The sequence below is a fragment of the Pelophylax lessonae genome, assembly GCF_965119305.1.
Source record: "Pelophylax lessonae genome assembly, chromosome: 5".
NCBI lineage: Eukaryota > Metazoa > Chordata > Amphibia > Anura > Ranidae > Pelophylax > Pelophylax lessonae.
Window position 1 is genome coordinate 101,036,091 of NC_138772.1, and position 27,772 is coordinate 101,063,862.

Genomic DNA, 27,772 nt, shown 5'->3' on the forward strand with positions numbered 1-27,772 from the left:
TGCTTTGAATTTACTGTTCCTGAATGTGTCAAATCATTGGTATAATTTTGTCTTTATAACAGTTTTAATGTGGAGTAATTGCTAATATTTGTGTTCTAGAGGGCAATTATTACCATTATTATATATTACTTTTATTATTAAATATTATTAATATTTATTATTAGCACTGTTAGTAACAATATTATTAAACACCTGGAGGGTCACATAGACGAACACATCATGCACTGCTTTGAACTTGACCGTTCCTGAATGTGTCGCCTTGTCAGTATAGATTGGTCTTTATTAACCGTTTCAACATACGAGGAACCCTTAAAGTGATATTAAAGTTTTTCTTTCTTCTACTAAATGAGAGCCCACATCCACATTTGCTCTTTTTCTGAATGGGTAGTATGAGGAGGAAGCTCAGAGTAGAAAAATGAAAAAAAACAACAGTGAGAGTATGGATGTTCTACCATTAGCAGCTAATTAAAAAAAAATACTTTATTACCACTTTCAATCCTATCTCAGGGCTGCTCCCACACTGCAAGTGTTAAATGTTTTTTTAAGTCTAGAAGGGCCTCCAAAAGCTGTTTTACTCCCCCAATCCTCTGCTTCCCTGGCAGTCCGCGCTCTCCTCTCCTCTACACTCTAGGGGTGTTTGGTTCCTCGATCTTCTCACCTCCAGTGCAGGGCTATGTACTCTACATTCTTCCTGATGACATCAGAGGATCTACAACCAACAGAGCATAGAGGAGAAGAGGCTGCGGTGACCGGCCTGACATCCTGGAGGGAGCATGCGGGAGAAGAGGATCAGGTAAGTAAAAGTACTTTTTGTGGCCCCCGAGACCTAAACAAGCACTCCAAGGGAGCATTTTTACTTTCCCTGGAATCAGGTTTAAAATAACTTTCTGGTTTCAGGGAACCCCTGTGAATAATTACTAAAATATTTGTAGTCATTAGGAAGAATGTTCCTTACATTGTTGGCTAGAGGGCAGAATGACCCTTACATTGGTGGTCATTGGGAACAATGTCCCTCCTTACATTGGTGGTCATTGGGAAGAATGTCCCTCCTTGTATTGGTGGTCATTGGGAACAATGTCCCTCCTTACATTGGTGGTCATTGGGAAGAATGTCCCTCCTTGTATTGGTGGTCATTGGGAACAATGTCCCTCCTTACATTGATGGTCATTGGGAAGAATGTCCCTCCTTGTATTGGTGGTCATTGGGAACAATGTCCCTCCTTACATTGGTGGTCATTGGGAAGAATGTCCCTCCTTGTATTGGTGGTCATTGGGAACAATGTCCCTCCTTACATTGGTGGTCATTGGGAAGAATGTCCCTCCTTGTATTGGTGGTCATTGGGAACAATGCCCCTCCTTACATTGATGGTCATTGGGATGAATGTCCCTCCTAACATTGGTGGTCATTGGGAAGAATGTCCCTTCTTGTATTGGTGGTCATTGGGAACAATGCCCCTCCTTACATTGATGGTCATTGGGAAGAATGTCCCTCCTAACATTGGTGGTCATTGGGAAGAATGTCCCTCCTTGTATTGGTGGTCATTGGGAACAATGTCCCTCCTTACATTGATGGTCATTGGGAAGAATGTCCCTCCTTGTATTGGTGGTCATTGGGAAGAATGTCCCTCCTTACATTGATTGATGGTCATTGGGAAGAATGCTCCTTACTTTCGTAGTCATTGGGAAGAATGTCCCTCCTTACATTGATGGTCATTGGGAAGAATACTCCTTACTTTGGTAGTCATTGGGAAGAATTTCGCTCCTTACATTGATGGTCATTGGGAAGAATGCTCCTTACTTTGGTAGTCATTGGGAAGAATGTCCCTCCTTGCATTGGTGGTCATTGGGAAGAATGTCCCTCCTACATTGATGGTCATTGGGAAGAACGTCCCTCCTTACATTGATGGTCATTGGGAAGAATGTCCCTCCTTACATTGATGGTCATTGGGAAGAATGTCCCTCCTTGTATTGGTGGTCATTGGGAACAATGTCCCTCCTTACATTGATGGTCATTGGGAAGAATGTCCCTCCTTGTATTGGTGGTCATTGGGAAGAATGTCCCTCCTTACATTGATGGTCATTGGGAAGAATGTCCCTCCTTGTATTGGTGGTCATTGGGAACAATGTCCCTCCTTACATTGATGGTCATTGGGAAGAATGTCCCTCCTTGTATTGGTGGTCATTGGGAAGAATGTCCCTCCTTACATTGGTGGTCATTGGGAAGAATGTCCCTCCTTACATTGATGGTCATTGGGAAGAATGTCCCTCCTTGTATTGGTGGTCATTGGGAAGAATGTCCCTCCTTACATTGATGGTCATTGGGAACAATGTCCCTCCTTACATTGATGTTCATTGGGAAGAATGTCCCTCCTTACATTGATGGTCATTGGGAACAATGTCCCTCCTTACATTGATGTTCATTGGGAAGAATGTCACTCCTTGCATTGGTGGTCATTGGGAAGAATGTCCCTCCTTGTATTGGTGATCATTGGGAAGAATGTCCCTCCTTACATTGATGGTCATTGGGGAGAATGCTCCTTACTTTGGTGGTCAGTGGTAAGAATCCCACCGTTCAGATCACTTAAACAATCATTAGTGTCAGTGTTTTTTATCTGAGAAGTAGAAGTTGCTCACTGCTCAATGAACCCCGATTTAGCTCTGGAGGAACTCTAGGATCCAACCAGATCCTAATTGAGAAAGACTGATATAGATACTATAGCACTGAATGGCAGGCAAGAGGACTGTTCAGTTGAGTATAACAAAATTCCAAAATAATATAGTGCTGATGTATCAAACAGGATCCACAGGGATTATTGATACAAATACTTAACACAAGGAAACAAAAAACAAGAATTATAGAATAGTTGCTTCTAGCTGCTATAGAACCCTCTGGAACATGTTAGGCAGACACGTCAGTACCCTTGACAGAAGTACTAATAATAGTAGGTTTCACAGAAGTTACACAAGTTCCATACTTGAAAGTTGATGCTTGAATGTTAATCAAGATGCCAAGTTACACAATTCTTACTTTACAGGCCTGGACAAACTCCAGGAACCAGGTAGCCAATGTTCCTTAAAAACTACAGCTGGCACCTAACCTTTGAGGTTTTCTATAGTTGTTGTCAAAGGAGCTGGATCCTAAATACAATTTGTCCACGCCTGGTGTAAAGTGCCTGGACTGAGTTATAAGCTCACCAGAGCAATATTTGAAGGGAGCCTTTGTATTCCACTGTACAAATGCATGCTGGCACATTATCTCAAAGGGCTTTACAGATGCAGGAAATATTACATACTTAATAACTCTTACTATAAGGGCTGCATAGAGGTAGGAAATATTACATACAATATAACATGTACTATATTATACATCTGTAGGGCTAATGTACAAATATCTATGAGCTGCTTTCAATTAAACTGTGTAGGCCCTTTGTGTAGGGCTCACCAAAAGTTTACAAATCTGTCAGTGTAGTTCAGCCATTAACTAGGGTTCTGTGGAAGCCTAGGGTTCTTGTAGAGGCTGCTAGGGATCCCTTGAGCTGTGGCTGATTGACCTTTCATCTTATGGTGTCTGCATCTGGGTTCAACACTTATTGGCAGATCCAACAGCATAATACCAGAGATCTTTTTAGCTGTGTGCAAGATTGGTATTCCTCCCACTGACTACCAACGTAAGGGATGGGGTAGAGAGCGTTCTTCCCATTGAACACCAATGTAAGAAGCATGCTTCCCACTGGCCACCAATGTAAGGTACATTCTTCCCACTAAACTACCAATGTAAGAGGGGATTCTTCCCGCTGACCATCAATGTAAAGACCATTCTTTCCACAAACCACCAATTTAATGTATATTCTTCCTACTGACCACCAATGTAAGGATCATTCTTCCCACTGATAACCAATGTAAAGGGCATTCTTCCCACTGACCATAAATGTAATGGAGGCATTCTTCCCACTGACCAACAATATATCGATCATTGTTCCCACTGACCACCAACATACAGATCATTATTCCCACTGACTATCAATGTATGGGACATTCTTCCTACTGACCACCAATGTACTGATCATTCTTCACACTGACCATCAATGTACGGAGCATTCTTCCCACCAACCCCCAGTGTAAGAGACATTCCTCCTGCTGACTACCAATGTAAGGAACATTTTTCCCACTGACCACCAATGTAAGGAACATTTTTCCCACTGACCACTAATGTAAGGAGCATTCTTCCCACTAACCATCAATGTAAGGAACATTCTTCCCACTGACCATCAATGTAAAGAACATTCTTCCCACTGACCATCAATGTCGGGATTATTCTTCCCACTGGCTATCAATGTAGGGGCATTCCTGCCACTGATCATCAATGTAGGGATTATTCTTACCACTGGCCATCAATGTAGGGGCATTCCTCACACTGACCATCAATGTAAGGAGCATTCATTCCACTAACCATCAATGTAAGGATTATTCTTCCCACTGACCGCCAATGTAAGGGACATTTTTTCAACTGACCACTAATGTAAGGAGCATTCTTCCCACTGACCATCAATATAAAGAACCATTCTTCCCACTGACCTTCAATGTAAGGATTGTTCTTCCCACTGACCATCAATGTAAGGGTCATTTGTTCCACTAACGATCAATGTATACATTATTCTTCCCACTGACCATCAATGTAAGGGGCAATCCTCCCACTGGCCATCAACGTAGGGAGCATTCGTTCCACTGATCATCAATGTAAGGTCTATTCTTCCCACTGACCACCGATGTAAGCAACATTTTTTCCCACTGACCACTAATGTAAGGAGCATTCTTCCCACTGACCATCAATGTAAGGATTATTTTTCCCACTGATCAACAATGTAAGGAGCATTCATTCCACTGACCATCAATGTAAGGATTATTCTTCCCACTGACCATCAATGTAAGGGGCATTCTTCCCACTGACCATCAATGTAAGGAGCATTTGTTCCACTGACGATCAATGTAAGGGTTATTCTTCCCACTGACTATTAATGTAAGGGGCAATCCTCCCACTGGCCATCAACCTAGGGAGCATTCGTTCCACTGACCATCAATGTAAGGTCTATTCTTCCCACTGACCTTCAATGTGAGGAACATTCTTCCCACTGACCTTCAATGTGAGGAACATTCTTCCCACTGACCATGAATGTAAAGATTATTCTTCCTACGGACCATCAATTTAAGGAGCATTCCTCCTGACTATCAATGTAAGGATTGTTCTCCCTATTGACCATCAACGTAAGGAGGAGCATTGGTTCCACTGACCATCAATGTAAGGATCATTTTTCTCACTGACCATCAATGTAAGGGACATTCCTCCTGACTATCAATGTAAGGATTGTTCTCCCTATTGACCATCAACGTAAGGAGGAGCATTGGTTCCACTGACCATCAATGTAAGGATCATTTTTCTCACTGACCATCAATGTAAGGGACATTCCTCCTGACCATCAATGAAAAGATTATTCTTCCTACTGACCATCAATGTAAGGAGCATTGGTTTCACTGACCATCAATGTAAGGAGCATTGGTTTCACTGACCATCAATGTAAGAAATATTCTTCCCACTGACCATCAATGTAAGGGGGGCATTCTTTCCACTGACCACCAATCTAAAAGGAACTTGCCACTGACCACCAATCTAAAAGGAACTTGCCACTGACCACCAAAATAATCAGGCAGAAAAAAAAATTAAATCTACATAGTATCCCACAAGATCTATTTTTTGAATACGTATCCAAACCCACAGTGTATCAGTCCCTAGCTGTAGTGGCTGCATTCATTTTCTTTTTTCACGTTAAAGTACATTTTCTGCAAACACGAAAAAATGACCTGTTGATCCTTATAGAAATGTAGGGTCCCTGTAGCTTCCTGTGTACTTAAGACCCGGTTCACACTAGCGCGACTTGTCAGGCGACTTGGTCGCCTGACAAGTCGCGGTGGGTCGCCTGCCATAGATTAGCACAAGACCCGTTCTAATAGGAGCGACACCAGTCGCTCCGACTTAGAAAAAGGGTCCTGTACTACTTTGGGGCGACCTGGAGGCGACCTGCATTGACTTCAATGATATGAAGTCTGTGCATGTTGCGCCGAGGTGCACCGCGACTTCACAGGTCGCCCCAGCAAGTAGCGTCGCCCCTATGTGAACGGGGTCTAAAGCTGAACCCTGACAATGAGACAAAATCTGCCCTTGTAGTGCTCCCCTCCCCTACACTGCAAGGGTTAAGTTCTGGCAGGCTCCAGTGCTCCAGGCAGGGACTAGGTTCTTCTATGAACTACAAAACAATATTCCTTTATGTAATGGACATGAAGAGAGAAGGCAGAGTCTGTAGTCCAAATCAGGAGAGCAGCCTAGTGTTGTCCTTCAATAGATACAAAGCAGCGAGTGAGCGTTGTCACATTAGGACAGGAAGTCTATTACTGGCAGGATCACCGGGCGAAAACAAAACCTAAAAAAAAGAAAACTAATGCTGCCACCACACCTAAGAAGTGGTCAGCTGCAACAGAGTACATTTTTGGAGGGTTTAGATACTCTTTGAGCTGCATGAAATTCTGCGTTTAGGGCCCACATTACTGAAAGCATATGACCTTAAATGTGAGAACCAGTCTGTACAGCGAGCAGCCACCGCGTATTTCAGCCTGCCTTGGTTTTTAACAGACTGCTGGCAGCCGGAGTTGACGCTGCAATAGTGCCTCCTGGGTGCCTGAAAATGCTGAGATTTGTCACTGACAGGCCAAACAAGTCTGGTCAGAATTAAGTTAATTTCATACACTTTTGGGCAAGTTCCAGCAAATGGTAATTCAACTACTTTGAAAACCTTGTAAAACATTGAAAGCTCGTTTTCTGAGTATATTAGAAGTAAATCGGTCAATGCTTCCTGAATGGGGGTACTGGCATATTGTTTCCGAAATGTCTGTCAAGTTCTGCGGTAGCTAGGATTAGCTGTTCTTTGATGGTGGAGGATTTCTCCTGAACCATCAATGAACCCTGGTGGCCCAGTTTGTTCCTTTCCTCTAGAATGCTTTCTGTCACTGCCTCTTGTGTTTTCTACAGCAGCTCTCTGCTCTACTTGAGAAATGATCCCTCGGAGATTCTAATTTTAAACGTGAAAAGAACTGCGCAGTGTCAGTGCTAACGATTTGGTGACAGAGCGGTGATGTTAATGGAGAAACACATATCCAGGCTTATTTTCATGATAATCAGATTCCATAAATTGGATTTAAAGCTATGTTTATGTTGTAAGGCTACTAGCCAGGAGTAAGAAGGGATTAGTTGTGTGTGATATCATTATTTGCTATGGTAAGAGTCGGAAGCATTTCCTAATACTTACTATATGATGGTCTTATAAAGAAAGGGGTTGAGTAACATTCATACACTATATTGTCAGAAGTATTGGGACGTCTGCCTTTACACGCACATTAACTTTAATGGCATCCCAGTCTTAGGCCATATTGTTCAATATTGAGTTGGTCCATCCTTTGCAGCTTTGCTATGCTAGGTTTAGGAGTATGGCTATGGGAATGTTTTACCATTTTTTCAGAAGCGCGTTTGTAAGATCCGGCACTGATGTTGGACAAGAAGGCCTGGCTCGCAGTCTCCACTCTAATTCATCCCAAAGGTGTTCTGTCGGGTTGAGGTCAGGACTCTGCAGGCCAGTCAAGTTCCTCCACCCCAAACTCGATCATTCATTTATTTATGGACCTTGCTTTGTGCACTGGTGCACAGTTATGTTGGAACTGGAAGGGGCCATCCCCAAACTGTTCCCACAAAGTTGGTAGCATGAAATTGTCCAAAATGTCTTGGTATGCTTACGCCTTAAGAGTTCCCTTTACTGTAACTAAGGGGCCAAGCCCAATCCCTGAAAAACAACCCTACACCATAATCCTCCCTCCACCAAATGATTTGGACCAGTGCACAAAGCAAGGTTCATAAAGACATGGATCAGCGAGTTTGGGGTGGAGGAACAGAGTCCTGACCTCAACCCGATAGAACACCTTTGGGATTAATTAAGGAAGAGACTTCGAGCCAGGCCTTCTCGTTCAACATCAGTGCATGACCTCACACACACTCCTAAACCTTGTGGACAACATTCCCAGAAGAATTGAAGCTGTTATAGCTGCAAAGGGTGGGTCAACTCAATATTGAGCCCTACTAACTACTGACTAAGACTGGGATGCCATTAAAGTTGGTGTGTATGTAAAGGCAAGGCATCCCAATACTTTGGACAAAATAGTGTATGTCAAGGGATAAGCTACATGTCATGCAGAATGCTGAATTCATGTGGCTGTTGTCATTATAACTTTTTTGAAGGTTTTTTTATGTTATAGTGGGTCTAGATTTTTTTTTGTCTTGTGTTTATTGGCTATTTTTTTGCAAGGAAAAGTCTGTATCTTAGAAGCTTGCTTTGTCAGGTATATTGAAAACAGTTAAAAACATAACATTTGCATTAACTCAGTGGAAGCAGCCATTTTTAAAAAAGGAAGAGCATTTATAATGATGGAGACACTTATCAGACTATGAGGCTCCAGAGTTTGGATCCTTAGTAAGTAGTTTTTCTTGAAACGTCATTGGTTTTTAAAGGATTGATTGTCTCAGTATGGGAATAGTCCATAGCATGGCAGCTGCTTCTCTGCATGAATGACAACCACACTTAAAATTATAGTTGAAAAATGTGTCTATTTCCTGAGCAGTGAATAACTTTCCTTTCTCTCACTTTGGTTTGCATGACAGCGCCTTTCCAAGTATGGTGGATGATTGGGAGATCAAAGGGGGGGGGGGGGGAAATGGGTGCTAGGATGGGAGGGTTTGCAGTATTAAAAATCAAGTTTCATATGGTATTGGATATGTATGTGTATGGCTTATGGTAAAATTTGGCATTGCCGTAGTATACATTGCCCTCGAAAAAGTATTCACCCCCTTTAAATTTTCCACATTTTGTCATGTTACAACCAAAAACATAAAAGTATTTTTATTGGGATTTTATGTGATAGAGCAACACAAAGTGGAAGGAAAAATTCTAAATAGTTTTCAAAATTTTTTACAAATAAATATCTGAAAAGTGTGGCGTGCATTTCTATTCAGCCCCCCTGAGTCAATGCTTTGTAGACCCTATGTGGGGAGGGCACAACTAATAGTTGTCCTGTGGACAGATTCTCCCACCTGAGCTGTGGATCTCTGCTGCTTCTCCAGGAACTTACCATCCACCAGTCATCCTGCTACCATAGGAGATACTTTCTCTGAACCACGCTTGTTATAACCAATTTGGAGGTGAGCAGCCATTGCACTCAGTGTTGGAGACACTGTGGGAATAGTTTGCATCAGTGACACAGTTGGGATTGAGTGCACATCACGTATTCAAATCACCAATATCTGCTACTGCTTGCACTTTTGCACATACATTTTAATATGAATTTATTTATTTAATTTTTATTTATTTACTGATTCACACATTTTTCACACCAGCACTTTATATGGACTATCATTTTTTGTAATATTGATATATAATTATTTGACATATTGATATTGTTAAATTATTTATTTATTTATTGAATCACAAATCTTTCTACACCAGCACTTTATAGGGACTATTATGCATCCTTTTGAATATTGATTTATGGTCCTTTGCACAGCACTTGTTTGTATGAATATCTGTTTTTTTGCACAAATTTGCACAGTTCATTGTTTTTATGATATTTAAATTTTTTATTGAGTTCACTTTGAATTTAGCACCAATTTATTTATTTTATCTGCTTATGTTAGTATGTGGTGACACTATAAAAATTGGCAGCTTTATTCTTCTGTACCATCACGAGATCATGGTTCATCTTTTATACACTTTCTTGATTTTTTTTCAATTACTTCATTGGCCTTTTTACCTTATACTTGTCTAAAACAAACTTGTAGCTTCTCCAAGAACTGAAAACTGGCTGATAAACCATAAAACTGTCTCCTCCAGGCTGCACACACATCTGGTTTATTTTCAGTGTGCCCCGGGGGCACAAAAATCAGGGCTTGGATCTCTGACCCACTCTTCAAGCTTTTCTACTGGCAAGTAAAGCCTCTCATTATACGTATTTGCCAATAGTAGGGTGTGGGGACAAAAATGAAAGATGCAGAATGTGGATCATTCACTCTCTGTTTACAATTTGCATAGTAGAAATACACCTTTAGCATGTCCTTTTGTTTGAGATATTTATATAGCAACAACAATTTACCTATTTACATCTTTCCCTGCCCTCTATGAGCTTACAGTCTAAGGTCTACTTAACCTCCCTGGCGGTATGATTATGTCAGGAATTCTGTACCAAAAGCGGTACAATCTTTTTTCATGGAAATTTGGCGTTATGTATTATAGGCCTACAATTCTTAGTAATTACTGACTTAAACCTGACCAAAACAAGACTGTAGTAGACATCCCAGATGTGATAAATTTGAAACACAAACGCATGAATTATAATCTAATCAATAATCTAATTTTATTATATAATATGTAATATAATATATATATATATATATATATATATATATATATATATTATATTATATAATAAAATTATATTATTGATTAGATTATAATTAATGCGTTATATCATATATATATATATAGGTGTATATATATATATATATATATATATATATATATACATACGTGTATGTGTGTGTGTGTGTATATATATATATATATATATATATATATATATATATATATATATATATATATGTGTGTGTGTGTGTGTGTGTGTGTGTGTATATATATATATATATATATATATATATATAATATAAATGTTATGTGTGTGTTTGTGTTTTGTGCAACGTTCAACGTTTGAATTTCCCTCCCTAGTTCCGCTCCCATGCAGCATTGCTGCTGCAGGGAACGGAACCAGGAAGTCATCACACCGACGGAGGACGGACGAGCGTCGGGGATCTCAGACTGCTGGCGATCTCAGCAATGGGAGATCATCGCTGGATCGCCAGGAGAGGGTAAGACACCGCTGCGCGCTCTGCCCATCCACCCCGAGCGTGACTCGGGGATACCGATAACAGCATGGAAAATCCACCCCGAGTCACGCTCGGGAATACCGCTAGGCAGGTTAACATATGTATTCTAGGGTCAAATAAGATGGGAACCAGTTAACTTAACAGCATAGAGTGTGGAAGGAAGCCTATGCAAGCACTGGGAGAATTTGCAAACTCAAAGTAGGTAGTGTTCTGGTTTAGATTCAAACCAAGGAGGACCCTAGTACTACAAGGCAGGAGTGCCAACCTTAAAGCCACTGTGCTGCCCCTTTGAAACCATTAGGAGAAGTGGGCTTTGTCAATAGCAATATCTGCAGAACCTTTTGAAAGCCTGCAAACTCAAGAGGCTTTAAAATTCAGTTGAATAAGCAAATTATGTGCAGCAACACATAGCAATTGATCAAGTATCAACTTTGATTAATTCTAAATACATTTACTTGACATGTATTTATATCTAGGCTACTTGGTTGTTTAAATACTTAAGTTTTCACTGCTTTGTGGATCAATTGGCTTCAAGGTTATTTCAAAATCTTTAGTGAGTAGAATCTGGTGCTGTATTTCACAGTAAATACGCTGTCCTTGCCCCTTTGATGCTCTATTTCTACCATCAGTCCTTATCGTTTGTTAGGTAACCTTGTTTATTTCCTACAGTCTAATAGCTTTGTTGACCTGACAAACTACTTTGTTATATAATATACTTTTTTTTTTATGGAACAAAACTTTGAATACTTCAATGGAATGTCTATTTTTTCTATATTGTTATTGATTTTCACAAGGTAATTGCAACAGGTTACTACGGTCTCAAAGTATAAAGTTATTGTGTACAAATAGTAACATTTCGGAGTTATAGTTACATATGGTAGTAAACATGAAGAAGGAAACCAACAATTACCATAAATTGGATAAGGATACAAACAATGCATATGTTAATTAGAATGATGTGGAGAGTAGGGGGAACTGAGTTATTACTAGTAAATATTGGGAGCTGGAGTTTAAATACAATTATGGGTAAATGGGTTTGAGAGCGCTTTATTTTTATACAAAAATTGCGGGAATAGAGGGAGCAGAGAGGCAGAAAATGAAGGGTGTAGGAGAGGAGAACTCAGGCATAAGGAGAAGAGGGGACACACTCTCCCCTATAGTTCCAGAAGGTCTTGGTTAAAGCCGCCAGGAATAAGTTTTGCTTCAATTTTCTTATATAGCATTACTGTGTTGATATTCTTTAGTTTCAGTTAAGGAAAGGGTAGGTGATTTTCAGATTTTTGCAGTTGTTTGGTTGACCTCCATTAGTACTGTACATAGAGGAGGAGTTTGAAGCTAATTTTTGGGAGGAGTTTGAAGCTAATTTTTGGAAGACTTGGGGGTCTAAGATTCAGTAGAGGGATTGGGGAGTATAAGAGCTCAGAGATCAACTGGAATATTTTTAGCCAGAATTGTCATATCCTAGGACATGTCCACCAAATTTGAAAAAAGGTTCCTACCTGGCCAAACACTTAGTGGTTGATAGTCAGGTACCAAGTCGGCAATCCTGGAGGGCACCAATTATCAGCATGTCAAAACATTGTAGTTGGTTTCCACTGCCAATACACTGCCAATACATTATGAGAACAACAGGATTTGGTTGTTTCCCAGATCTGGGACCAATTTTGTGCATTCACATCTAGGCCTGGATCTCGGGTCCATTTCTCTAGATATTAAGGGAGTTGTTGCAAGGGAGGGGATAGAAGTATAAAGTAAAGTTGGGAGATCATCCCCAATGAGGGTCAGAGTCATATGTATGTTTAAAGAAAGTAAGCATCACACAGTCTACCGGTTAACGGACACTCGATTGTAAAATGTTTAAGGAAGTGATAGGCTTGGCTGCTGGGGAGGTCTTTTTCTCGTAATGTCTGGAAGAGTTTGACTCCATCTTTAGACAACAGGAGTCATACTTGAGTGAGGTTTGTAAGGGACCAGTCTTTGAAGGACATAGGAGATTGGACCCCTGGTGGAAAAACAGGATTGTGAATAAATAACATAAGAGGTTTTGGATATTTGCAGAGTAGTCTGTTTTAAACAGGAAGCCCTGCTTACAGAGTATACACTACAGGAGAGGAGTGTGGTAGCCGAGGTGACCAGGCAGCCTCAGGTTAGGAAGCAGCACATGTGGATCAATGCACATGTGGATCAATGGAGCATGTGAGGACAGGAAGTGATGAAAAAGGAAGTGATGTCAGGGGGGTGCCAACATGTTTCAAAGCCGACGCCTCTTTTTCAAGCCAGCTGGCTACCACACTCCAATCCTTGCAACAGCAGCTTCATCTTGGGCTCCTGGATGCTTCATCCTCGCAGATGCACCATTGATTGTAATGCATGGGATCATCCACACACTGTGATTTGCCAGTTATTGTGTTCTGTATCCACCTCTCCACCTTGCTGCACTTAGATTGATGCCCCTTTGCTGTATTTCTTAGCCATTGCAGGTGCCACCCAGACCATATCCTTTGTGACAGTTTCCTTGGTGTCCTCCCCAGCTGGGAATCCTTTTGAGAACCATGATAAGCACAATTTGTCTTTCTTTTTGTGAGTTGCTATTTGTGTTCCTTTAACCACTTCAGCCCCGGAAGGTTTTACCCCCTTAATGACCAGGCCATTTTTTTGCGTTTCCGCACTGCGTTGCTTTAACTAACAATTGCGCGGTCGTGTGACACTGTACCCAAATACAATTGATGTACTTTTTTTCCAACAAGTAGAGCTAACTTTTGGTGGTATTTGATCACCTCTGCCATTTTTAGATTTTGTGCTATAAACAATAAAAGTTTGAAAAAATCCCAAAACGTATATTAATTGGTTTGCGCAAAAGTTATAGCGTTTACAAACTATGGGATAGATTTTTGGACTTTTTATTTATTTTTTGTTATTTTTATTAGTAATGGCGGCTATCAGCGATTTTTAGCGGAACTGTGACATTGCGGCGGACAAATCTAAATCTGTCACTAAGTGGTATTTTTTGGGGACCAGTGACACCAATACAGTGATCAGTGCTAAATAATATGCACTGTTACTGTATAAATGACACTGGCAGGGAAGGGGTTAATACTGGGGTTGATCAAGGGGTTAAGTGTGCTCCTAAATTGTGCTTACTAACTGTGGGGGGGGGGGGAGGCTCTGTGACAGGCACACAGAGATTGGTGTTTCAGCTTAGCTGAGACACACAATCTCATTGTGCCTGTTTGACAGGAGAGCCGCCTGCCTTGTTTACATAGGCAGACGGCTCTCCTGTCTGTTTCCCTGAAGATCGTGGGAGGCCGATCGTGCCCGCTCCTCCCATAGTCTGGCTCCCGCTGTGTCTAATCACAGCAGAAGAATGGCTCCGCGCGCCTCTGAGACCACATGCACATTATCACGTAGATCTACGTGATTATGTCGTTCCTTCAGAGGTCTGTGCCGGAGACCGTGACTCCTGTGCGAAGGCGAATTATGGCTCGGAGTGTGCAAACCCAGAAGGAAGACCGGGTGAAGATGAAAGCCCTGTCAGCGGTGACAGTGCATCACTGGAGAGATTCGTCTTAAGGTAAGTCTAGTATGCAATGCAAACTAACACACTATGTCATTGCCTTGAAGGAGGAAATTATTTATTTTATTTTTTTAACAAGCTTTACTACCGCTTTAATAAATGTTTACACACCCACTACACTTAGTCTGCACACTTTGCTCTTTTTGCCCGTTCGCTGCTTAGAGATCTCTTCAGTCTCTGAGAAGTGCTGCGTTAAGTGTACTGGATTGGATTCGTCAGCGGTTCAAAAAGCCATAGGATTTATCCTGAGGATTTGGATCACACTATACTTTCCATCAATGTAGTTTTTCTAAGCCCAGGCTGCACCCATCGTGCCACAATTTTTATCCTAAGGAATCGTGAATGTGTGTTTGCATGAACACAAGAATGGCTCAATAGGACCCTTTAAGAATCCACCCTGAAAAGAAGAGCTTAAAGGAGTTGTAAAGGCAGAATGTTTTTTATCTTATTGCATTCTGTGCATTAAGATAAAAAGACTTCTGTGTGCAGCAGCTTCCCCAGCACTCTCTAATATTTACCTGTGCCCCATCTCTATCCAGCGATGTCCATGAGTCCCTCGGCAGTCCTGGACTGTCCCATCTGACTGAGACATATTGGCTCCCGCGGCTGTCAATCAAAGTCAGTAAGCCAATAAAGAGAGAGAGGGGGGCAGCGCCGAACAGCAGCTCCATGTCTGAATAGACACACGGAGCTGCGGCTCGGCTCAGGTGCCCCGAAAGCAAGCTGCTTGCTGTGGGGGCATTCAATAGGAGGGAGGGGCCAGGAGCAGCAATGAGGGACCCGAGAAGAGGAGGATCCAGGCTGCTCTGTGCAAAACCAACCGCACAGAGAAGGTAAGTATAATATGTTTGTTATTTAAAAAAAAAACAAAAAAAAACGAGACATTACAATCACTTTCACTCAGGCCAAGTGCTCTATCGGAATCTAGAGGATGGAACCCCTGCAATATTGAGAAGGCAGTATATAAAGTAATTCATGGCATCAACTGTAGGAATTGGAAAAATAAAGTTAAAGATTTACTAACACTTTAATATTTACTTAAAGCGGAGTTCCACCTAAAACAAAAAAAATTACATAAAAATACCCCCGGGACAGTCAGGGCTAGTGCATTCCACAATGGATAGCCTCTGAACTGTCCCAGGTTGCACTTACCTTTTAGAAGAAATACTTACCTTGAAAATGTCTTGTCCAGCGCTGCCATCTCAGGTGTGGGCAGCTAAAGCCAGCGCGATCCTCTTCTAGGTCCTCTTCCGTCCTCTTCGGTCCCACGATGCACTGCATCGGCCCCGCCGTCACTTCCGGGGCTGCAGCTTCATCCCAGAAGCTGTTTAGCAAGGTATGACGGGGCCGGTGCAGGCGCATTGATTCCTGGGAGCGATGACGTTCAGCTCCCAGGAATCATTGCAAGCCAGAAAGTGACGGCGGCGGCCGTGGCCGCAGAGGGAGGAAGAGGAAGTAAAGTGAGTAAATTTTCTTCTAAAACAAGGTAAGTAAAAAAAAAAAAGTTGTGATTATCCATTTGTTTTTCAGGTGACCCGGAGCAAGAAGATGGACCGAAGTTCAATTTTAGGGTGGAACTCCACTTTAACACAATATAAATACATTTGAAAATAGCATTTTTTAATCCTGACTTTATAAATATGGATCCTGATTTGCTATAGGAATAGAGCATTTTCACTTTCAAAGAAAATGTTTACTTACCTTAGTGAATGAGCTCACGGATATAGAAATACTGGACAACTTAGGAAACAGTGACCATAGGTCAATAAGTTTCAGTATTAATTACAGTTATAGGAAGCAGAAGGGTAATATAAGGACGCTGAATTTCAAAAGAGCCAATTTCCCAAAACTACGCTCGCTGCTAGAAAATATCAAATGGGATAGAACCCTAGGAACAAAGAACACGGAGGAAAAATGGGAGTGCTTCAAGAGCATACTTAACAAGGGGATTGACCAGTGCATTCCAAAGGGAAATAAATTTAAAAGAACAAAATTAAACCCTGGGTGGCTAAACTCCAGCATAAAAATGCATATTAGTGCTAAAGAAAAGGCCTTCAAAAAATACAAGACTGAGGGGTCATTGGCAGCATTCAAGCATTACAAAGAGTGTAATAAGAAATGTAAAGACGAAATCAGGGCGGCTAAAATAGAACACGAGAGACATATAGCGGAGGAGAGTAAAAAGAACCCCAAGAAGTTCTTTAAGTATATAAACAGTAGGAAAGCAAGGCCAGAACACATCGGCCCCATAAAAGATGACAAAGGAAATATGGCCACTGAGGACAGAGAAAAGGCGGAAGTGTTAAATAATTTCTTCTCTTTAGTCTTCACAAAAGAATCGGGGGGCTACACGAACCTAGCTTCTAAGGCCGAACTAAACAACACACCTTAGGAAGTGCCGCCATGGCTAACAGAAGATAGACTTAGAACCAAACTAGAGAAACTTAACATAAATAAATCACCGGGACCGGATGGCTTGCACCCGAGGGTTCTTAAAGAGCTCAGCCAGGTGATTGCCAGACCATTATTCTTGATCTTTAAGGATAGTTTACAGACGGGTATGGTGCCAGCTGATTGGAAAAAAGCCAACGTGGTACCAATATTTAAAAAGGGGCCGAGGTGTATCCCGGGTAACTATAGGGCGGTCAGCCTAACATCAGTAGTCTGCAAGATTTTGGAGGGGATGTTAAGGGACCACATACAAGACTTTAGTAATGAAAACTGTATTATTAGTAGCAATCAGCATGGATTTATGAAAAATCGTTCTTGCCAAACCAATCTATTAACCTTCTACGATGAAATGAGCTGCCACCTAGATAAAGGAAAGCCTGTGGATGTGGTGTATCTGGACTTTGCAAAGGCCTTTGACACCGTTCCCCACAAACGCTTACTGTACAAACTAAGGAAGGTAGGTATGGACCATAAGGTGAGTACCTGGATAGAGAGCTGGCTCCAGGCGAGAGTCCAGAGGGTGATGATTAATGGGGAGTACTCGGATTGGGCGGGTGTGGAAAGTGGGGTCCCCCAGGGTTCTGTCCTGGGACCAATCCTGTTTAATTTATTCATAAATGATCTAGAGGAGGGGATATCTAGTACAATCTCAGTATTTGTAGATGATACTAAACTAAGCATGCCAATATCCAATATCTTCTATGCGGGATGTGGAAACCTTACAAGCGTACCTGAACATAATAATGGGGTGGGCAACTACATGGCAGATGAGGTTTAATGTTGAAAAATGTAAAGTAATGCATTTGGGAGCCAGAAACCAGAAAGCAAGCTACTCACTAGGGGGGGAACCTCTGGGTGAGTCTAGGATGGAAAAAGACTTGGGGGTACTGGTAGACAACAGGCTTGGCAGTGGCATGCAATGCCAAGCCGCTGCAAGTAAAGCCAACAGAATACTGGGATGTATAAAAAAGGGGATTCACTCCAGAAATAGAGAGATTATTCTCCCGCTCTACAAGACTCTGTTCCGGCCACATCTGGAGTATGCTGTCCAGTTCTGGGCACCGGTCCTCAGGAAGGATGTGCTGGAACTGGAAAGAGTCCAGAGAAGGGCAACAAAAATAATTAGGGGAATGGAGGACATCAGCTATGAGGAAAGACTACAAGCACTGAACCTATTCTCTCTGGAGAAGAGACGATTGAGGGGGGATATGATATCAATGTACAAATACTGTACTGGCAACCCTAGCATAAGGAACAAACTATTCAGAGTAAGGGAATACAATAAGACACGTGGCCACTCACTAAAACTAGAGGAAAGGCGGTTTAACCTTAAAATGCGTAAGAGGTTCTTCACTGTAAGAGCGGTAAGGATGTGGAATTCTCTTCCACAAGCAGTCGTATCAGCAGGGAGCATTGATACTTTCAAAAAACTATTAGATGGGCACCTTAGAGACCACAACATACAGGGTTATACAATGTATGGTTAACAGCAAACACACACACACATCATAGGTTGAACTGGATGGACTGATGTCTTTTTTTAACCTCACTAACTATGTAACTATGTAACTATGTAGCTTAAACAAAGTAGGTATTTTTTGTAAAGGGAATTTTCAAACAACAACAAATAATACAAATAAAAACAGAATTTTTGCTTGCGCATATTTGGATGATAAAGTCAGCACATCTTCACTTTATTCACAAAGCTAGATGCATGTTTTCTTTGCAAAGTAAATTTTTACTTAGCTTAGTGCAGGGGCATCAGCAGTAGGGTTGCCCTCAAAGGGTAAGTTGTATCTGGGGTGTGCTCCGCACAGAGTGAAGGGATCAGAAGTTTGTTATATACAGAGTGCAGGGTTCAGGAATGTGCTACATACAGAGTGCAGAGTTCAAGAGTGTATTACTTACAGGGTGCAGGGTTCAGGAATGCGCTACATATAGAGTGAAGAGTTCAGGAGTGTATTACTTACAGAGTGCAGAGTTCTGGGGTGTGCTGTGTACAGAGTGCAGGGTTTAGGGTCCCCAACTCCAACCTCCTCCTCCAAAGCTTTCTCGCATCCCTACTCTATCCTACCTGGCTTGACTCTAGTATCTCCCTGTGTAGACGGCTCTGCCTTGTCTTGCAAGGCGATCATTCTTCCTCTCTCTCTCAAAATTTGTATCCGTTGTGCCCCGCCTTGAGGGATCTGTTACCTCCGGGAGCTGCTGAGAGCAAAGCTGTCCCTTGTAAACACAGAAGGCACAGAAAGTGGGGAACAGGAGCAGAGGGTGAGAGCCGGAGGTGGCAGAATGGAGTTCCTCTACGTTCCGTCTGTAAAACTGGGTGCAAGGGCCACATGCAAGCCTTGTGTTTGACATATGTGGCTTAGTGAATGAGGTGAGGTTGTGCTGACTTCAATCATGTAATTATGTGTGAGAAAAAATTGATTTCTTCTTTTTCCTTTGGACATGATTGGGTATGCTTTGCAAAGGGAATTTTAACTTAGTTTGACCTCAGTCACTTAGAGAAGTGGGCATTTGGTTTGAGACCTCATGCACGTGGGAGCTGTATAAAGTAAAATCTGGGTACCCTTCCCCCCGCCCGTAAGTCACAGGTGCTATATACAGCAACCCATGGAAATCAATGGCTGTACATGGTTGTATGCTGGTACTTATGTAAACACATGCAATGCAACCTAGAAAGGATAGGGGGGATCTGACTGTGTACTCATTGCTGCCTGTAATTGTGTGTGTGCTCGTTATGCTCTCGGTACTCTTGGATTTGGTCAGCTGCTGTCACTATGGAAATATCTGAGTGGAGAGATGCTTTGTCTGTCCAAAGCTAATTAAATGTAGCAGAAACCCCTAAGCAGGTGGGGAAGAAGGAGGAAGGTAATGACACGCATTATGTAAACTGATCAGAAGTCGTGATGTTTTTCTTTTCTGACTCTAATGCGTGACTTTATTGATTTGTAGAGAGGTTTCCAAAACTAAGTTCTCAGGTTTTCAGCTACTACTGCAAAATCAGGAGATTGGATTATGATGGGATCTTGTGTGCTTCTATATTCATTATTTGCTTCTGTTAATATGTATATCGGGTTTAGACAGCAGATGTCCAGACATTTAACTGGCTCTCCTGGTGCCTTGATGGGGGCAGGTATAATGACAGGGGGGTCTTGCTATATTTTTTACTACATGTACAAAGTATATAGGAGTGCTCAGAATACATAAAGTGGAACTTTTGTTAAAATTTACATAACATATGAATCTTAAAGGCACATGCCCTGCTAATTCTTGAGTGACTTAGGACCCATCCAGAGCAATCATAGCGCATGGCAGAGAGAGAGCAGGTACTTGAAAAGATACATGCAATGGTCAGCAACTTGGAGGTCTAACACACAGACTGCTGGAAAGGCAAGCATAGAACTTTTTCTTTTACAGGTTGGGCAAACTTTAATGTAATGACAGGGCTACTTCAAAGTACATCTGTTCTAATAAAATTATGGAGGTTCCCATTGCTGACCTTTTTCAAGGATAACTGTCTATATTTGGCTGGCTCCATTATTTCTGAGTCCCAGAAGTATGTGAAAAATTAAAGTCAGAGAGATGGAAAATGCAGTTCAGTTTTGGGGGAATATGCAGTTTAGTTTTGGGTACCAGTTCTTAAAAAGGATATCGGGGAACTGGAGAAAGTGCAGAGAAGGGCAACCAAACTGATAAGAGGCATGGAGGAGCTCAGCTATGAGAAAAGATTAGAGGAACTGAATTTATTCTCTCTTGAAAAGAGGAGATTAAGGGGGGATATGATCAACATGTATAAATACATAAGGGGTCTATATAGTGAACTTGGTGTTGAGTTGTTCACTTTAAGGTCAACACAGAGGACAAGGGGGCACTCTTAACGTCTAGAGGAAAACAGATTTAGTCTCCAAATACGGAAAGGTTTCTTCACAGTAAGAGCTGTGAAAATGTGGAATAGACTCCCTCCAGAGGTGGTTCTGGCTAGCTCACTAGATTGCTTTAAAAAAGGTCTGGATTCTTTCCTGGGTATACTTAATATACAGTAAGTGGGTACTAAAATTTTTTTTTTAGGTAAAGTTGATCCAGGGAATATCCGATTGCCTCTCGGGGGATCAGGAAGGAATTTTTTTCCACCTGCTGTATCAAATTGGATCATGCTTTGCTGGGTTTTTTCACCTTCCTCTGGATCAACTGCGGATATAGGATTGTGTATATGGGATTGTATGGTAGGGTTTTCAATACTGTTTTTTTTTTTCTTTTTGTTGGTTGAACCAGATGGACTTGTGTCTTTTTTCAACCTGACTAACTATGTAACTAATGCCCCGTACACACGTACCGATTGTCGGCCGTAAATATTCGGCCGACGACCGATTGGCTGATTGTAGGCTTGTTAGTATGATGCTTCCGACAGCCGACAGCGCACTTTCGGCCGAAAAGAATCTGTCGTGTAGGCATTAAAATTTTTGTTGGTCAACACCATAACGGCCGATTATTCGCCAGTCAGTACAGAATTCGGCTGACAATCAGCAGATTTGCAAGACTGGGCATGCTCAGAAAAGAAAAAAGACAAGGAAAGTTAACCATCACATGACATCACTTCTGCAGTCGGCTGTTGTTGGCCGACAAAATTCCTGTGTAGTCCTTTGCAGTTTTCAACAGACACGACAGCCCTGGACAAAAGACGGCCGATCGTTCGGCCGATGATCGGTACGTGTGTACGGGGCATATGTCAGGATTCGTTATTACTGCAATTGTTCCAGACCGGTGTCTTGAATTATTGAAACCTTTGAATCGGCATTTAAAACAAACTAAAATGGCTATATCTCATATAAAAATAATATAACAAAAAAGTCCAATGTGTAACAAAAAAGTCCAATGAGTAAAGGAAAAAAAAAGGGGAAACAATCCTCCTCTTTTATATCCAAATATTTGTAGATGTGCAATAAATCTCCACCACCAACAAAAGGTCATTTGACTCGTGAACCCACCACCAAATGGGAAGAGTACACGCTTACCAGCTGTTGTGTGGCCCCCTAATTAAAGAGAAGTCAACTGCAGTTTCAATGGGGCACCCAGCCCTGGATCGCCTAATGGCAACTCCTCCGGGTCCTACACTGGCGGATGGTTGTGACTGATTCTTAGTTGGGCATCGCCCCATATACATAATCCGTGGGGATTAAAGGAAAAAGATGCTCTGATAGTGTAAAACCTTATGAACAGCCTTGTTGGTAATTAAAACTACACTTACATTCTGAAGATAAAAAAGCACTTAGTAACAAATCCTCGCCGGCCAGATAAACAGCACCCACGCTTCCGGGAACTCGCAATGACTTTAGCACGTCCCTTTGCTCCGGGTTCCAGGAAGTGCGGGTGCTGTTTATCTGAACAGCCAGGATTTGTTACTAAGCACTTTTTTATCTTCAGATTGTAAGTGTAATTTTAATTATTAATAAAGCTATTCATAAGGTTTTACACTATCAGAGCATCTTTTGTAACCTTCGTGTATTAGGAGTTTTTGTAATCTACATTGAATTTGCATGACAGCCGTGATACTTGCATTTTCAGAAGAAAGGATTAGCAGTAGCACCCTCTATATATTCCTCATGAGACTTTGTCACTTTGACTATTCCATATAAGTCTCTGCTCCTCTGACATTCTATTGCATCTAGATATGGGAGAACATGTGAACTACCAGGATAGGGTGCCCAAGCCTGATTAGCCAATTTCCAGGCCCAAACACTGCCATGTGATAAGGAGGAGGTCTCATCAACCCTTCGTAAGCCCAGATATGACACAGAGCTTCTACAGGTTTGACTCCTAGCTCTGATGGAGCAAAGAAGCAGGAATGAAGTGAAGCAAAATTGAATATAACTTATTTGGGGGTGGATTGTTCAGAGAGTCCCTTACTTTTCCCAGAAAGGTCAAAAGGAGAGATGTCTTTTTAAGGAGCATTGAAAAAAATACTTAAAGAGGTTGTAAACCTCAGAATTTTTTTTTTTTAAAAAGTACACCTGAAAGACAAACACATAATGAGCTAGTATGCATCGCATACTAGCTCATTATGATATACTTACCTTAGAACAAAGCCCTGAAACGCCGACCGCTCACCTCTCCCATGGGTGACATGTTCTGTCACCCTTCTTCCGGGTTCGTGGCATCCGGCCATCTGATTGGCTGGACCCGCGATGACGTCACTCACGCGCGCGGGAGCCGACGGTCACGGCACAGGGCTCTGAAGGAACGGTACCAGCGGCTGTTCCTTCAGAGCTCATGCGCCAGTGATGTCACTGGCTGCATGTAAGGTAAATATCTCCTAAACGGTACATGTTTAGGAGATATTTACAGTACCTATAGGCAGGGCCGTCTTTAACACAGGGCAAAAGGGGCGGCTGCCCCGGGCCCAGTCATTCTTGTGGGGCCCAAAGCAGCTGCCGCTTTGAGACTGCACTGCCTGCAAATTGTTGATAAGTGGATTCAGGAGGGCCCAAGAAAATAGTTGCCCAGGGTCCTATCAATATTAAAGATGGCCCTGCCTATAGGTAAGCCTTATCATCGGCTTATCTATAGGTAACTCCACTGTATGTATGTGGTGGAGCTTAACGTAGACAACAAGGAAAATGAAGAAAAAGATTCTGTTGTGGTCTTAGTTTTTAGTGGGACCATTCTTCCCAATCCAGATTTAGAGAAAATATAATGTAAAAACCAAGAAGGAAGGTGCATCTAAGAGTACACCACTGGTTGCCGAAGGTCTTGGTTAGGGATGGACTGCTACCAGTTTTTTAAGAACGAGTATGAGTACCGATACTTTTTATCAGGTACTCGTTTATACCAATTACTGTTACCTTGGTGTGGTGCGATTTGAGCGCATACAATACTAATGGGCTCAAATCTCACTGCAATGAATCACAGAAATGTGGTGCAATTCCTGTCTGAATCACATGCAGTTTCCTGCACCACTCCTGGGTGAACCTATAGTTCTACTTTAAGGGCTCTTTCACACGGTGGTCCGCCTCCATAGGCGGATCCGTGCTGCTAAGCGGGGATCGATCCACCGATCCCCGCTGAGCCAGCGGATGACAGCTCAGTCTCCGCTTGCAGTGCGGAGAGGGAGGTGTCACAGCTCCCGCTGCTCTCTATGGGGGATCGGATGGGAGCAGACCGCCTATCCGCTCTCATCAGATCCGATCCCTGAACGGATGGAAAAATAGGGTTTCCATCTGTCCATATTTCACGGACAGGATCGGATACGGATGGCAGCGGGTGTCAGCGGAGGTGTCTCCGCTGACATCCGCTGCCCCATAGAGCTGCATGGAGGATCTGATCAGATCCGCCTAAAATACTGACAGGCGGATCTGATCGGATCGCCCGTGTGAAAGAGCCCTTAGGTAAAAAGCATTCAGCCTAAAGAACCACTTTCAATTGGATTGGTGTGGAGTTTTTAACTATGGATACTTACCGTTTGCTAGCCGCAGTGTACTCTTAGATGCTCATTCTCACCTTGTCCATTGGGCTTTGCAGATCAATGCAGGCTCCACGCAAGGTTATATTTTGCATTTTTCACACAGCAATACATGTTACTGCATCGTAGCATGTTGCAACTCGCTGTTATTTTGTGTCAATTTCAATAAAGTTAAAAAAATGTAAAGAGTGAGATGTGTTGTAACAATATCAGTGTACAATGTTGCAGTCCATGCTGGCTGGTGGGAACTGGGAACAAGCCCTTAAGTTACATTTCTCTTTCCTCACTCTGCATAACATTGCAAGTTATAAAAGCGCGGTTCAACCAGATTTATGACTCAACAAATACGTATTTCTTTTGGTGTCACAGAAATGAGTCTGTGAATTGCAGTTGTGTATTTTTATTTATGCCATCACAGATGCTCTTTAGAGACTGACTTGTGCATGCTGAGTACATGGTTGTGCAATAAACTCCTCTCTAATATGGAAATGGCGTCTAAATATAGCACAGCTGATAAGCAGCTCATGCAACAAAAGGTTGCCTTATCTTTTTTCCCAGGAGTTTGCCATGGAAAGTGAACAGACAAACATGTGACAGACGGACCCAGGATGGGAATCCATCTAGCAGCGGTCTTGAAATACTGTGTAGATAGTGGTGCCAGGTACACAGAAAATATGTTGTCTATTGATTTTGTCGAACTGCTGTGCGAATGGTCGGTATAAAAAAAGAGTGTCATTAGTGATGGCAAGGGTTTTTTTTAGGCAGGAACGCGGGGAACGAAGACCGCTGGGGGGGGCGGGGGGGATGTGTCAATTGTTGATGGGAGAGATCTACTGTTGAGGGAGGGGTCTATTGATGCTGGCCACTGGGAAAACTATTGTTGCTGGTGTGGATCTATTGTTGCTGGGGCAGATATATTGTTGCTGGGGTGGATCTATTGTAGCTTTGGGGGTCTATTGTTGCTGCAAGGGATTTATTGTTGCTCAGGGATCTATTGTTGCTGGCTGCAGGGAACCTGTTTTACTGCCTTTTATTAGCAAATTCCATACAAACTACTTTGCACCAACAATTATACTTGGTTCTGTATTTTCTAAAATCGGCGGTACTGGGAGGTTAGTAGGGGGTGGAACCAAGGGATGGTGCTCAGAGATGGGTAGGAAGCAGAGACAAAGGGTAACCTTTCTAAGTACCTTTCTAAGAAAAAAAGCCTTGGTGACAGTTAAAAAATGCCACAGTGATTTTAAAACTGTGACAATATTGGTGTCAAGGCAAAACAGAAACCCAATGCAAAAGGTGTCAATTTATTTTTAACTCATTATTGGCTGTCACATCAGTTTTCTGTTTTCTACTGAGATATTGAAAAAATAACTGATGACCCTGCCAGTTTTACTGTGTAAAAGTCATTCATTCTTTAGGGTGACAACGCTGTATGCAGGCTTTTGAAATTCAGATAGTGTTGTCACTCTTTGCTTTGCATTGCCACTGCAGGACTACAAAACCTTCATCATCAGGGTGATGATGCCGCCTATCCCCCCAGTGTTATTATGTTACAATCCTGAAGGAAAAGGCTGGTCCTATGCACTAGGTAAGCAGAGAGTGACAGGGAATGTCACTCTTTCTGCTTGGAAGATGACATCAGCAGTGGCACCAGTATAGATCTCTGCCAACTGCCCTTCCAAATATTACTAGTAAAAGAATCATAGCAGTCATGTGACCGCTAATAAAATGATAAAAAAAGTGTATTTCATTTGCTTTTTCTGCATAAAAAAAAATATAATTGTTTTTATTTTGATGTTACTGTTTTTATATATACAGTTCACAACAACTGCATTTTACATCTCGGTATGACATTTTAATAAGAAAGATGTGCAGGCCACAAATACAATGAAATATTATTAGTCTGATTTTTCCCAGTAAAATATTTCAATATCATATAATATGACCATATACTGTATTGTTAGCAGCCAGTAAAATATGCAATCACCTCTATGCTTACAGTATACTGCTGCAACCTCTCACCTGTAATATGCCAGATTGGGTCATTTGTTTTGCTATCTGTGTCTCATTGGGGAGATTTCTCTTTACTTCCTGTCCCATCACCAAAATAGGAAGTAAAAGGAAATCCCTCCAAAGTGAAGGAGTATCTCTCTGTCAGTCACAGAGTTACCAGGTACAGTGTCTCTATTGAAGATTTCCCCTCTCTTCCTGTCCTGGTCCCAAAATTTGGGATTTTCTTTTTACTTTCACTGTTGGTGAGAATACTAAATAGGACAAGTAAAAAATGCTAAATCTCCCTAACAGGGGCACAGTCAGCAATAAAAACCCGATGGGTGTTCTAATCCCTCTCCGCTCAATCCAAAATGAACTGAAAAAAGTTTTGCCAAAAGTTATACTTTAACGAGGTAGTAAAGTCTCTTAACCTCCCTGGCGGTATGATTCTGTCAGGAATTCTGTACCAAAAGCGGTACAATTCTTTTCATGGAAATTTGGCGTTATGTATTATAGGCCTACAATTCTTAGTAATTACTGACTTAAACCTGACCAAAACAAGACTCTAGTAGACATCCCAGATGTGATAAATTTGAAACACAAACGCGTGAATTATAATCAAATCAATAATATAATTTTATTATATAATATGTAATATATATAATACAATTATATTATTGATTAGATTATAATTCATGCGTTATATATTATATATATATGTGTGTATATATATATATATATATATATATATATATATATGTGTGTGTATATATATATATATGTGTGTGTGTGTGTGTGTGTGTGTGTGTGTGTGTGTGTGTGTGTGTGTATATATATATATATATATATATATATATATAAAACGCATGAATTATAATCGAATCAATAATATAATTTTATATATATATATATATATATATGTATATATATATATGTGTGTGTATATAGGTATATATATATATATATATATATATATACACACATATATACATATATATACATATATGTATATATATATATATATATATATATATATATATATATATATGCATATATATATATATATATGCATATATATATATATATATATATATATATATATAATATAAAATGTGTTATGTGTTTTGTGCAACGTTTTTTTTTTTTTTTTTTTTTTTAATTTCCCTCCCTAGTTCCCCTCCCATGCAGCATTGCTGCTGCAGGGAACGGAACTAGGAAGTCCTCCTACCGACAGACGAGCGGTGGGGATCTCGGCTGGCGGTCACAGCAATGAG

At 41.4% G+C, this 27,772-nt stretch overlaps 1 protein-coding gene across 1 annotated transcript in view; it reads left to right on the forward strand.

Annotated features, from left to right (window-relative positions):
• The window catches only part of PTPRN2 (protein tyrosine phosphatase receptor type N2), a 1,352,613-nt gene that overhangs the window by 1,252 nt on the left and 1,323,589 nt on the right, over positions 1 to 27,772 (forward strand). The gene's annotated exons all lie outside the window — the stretch shown is intronic.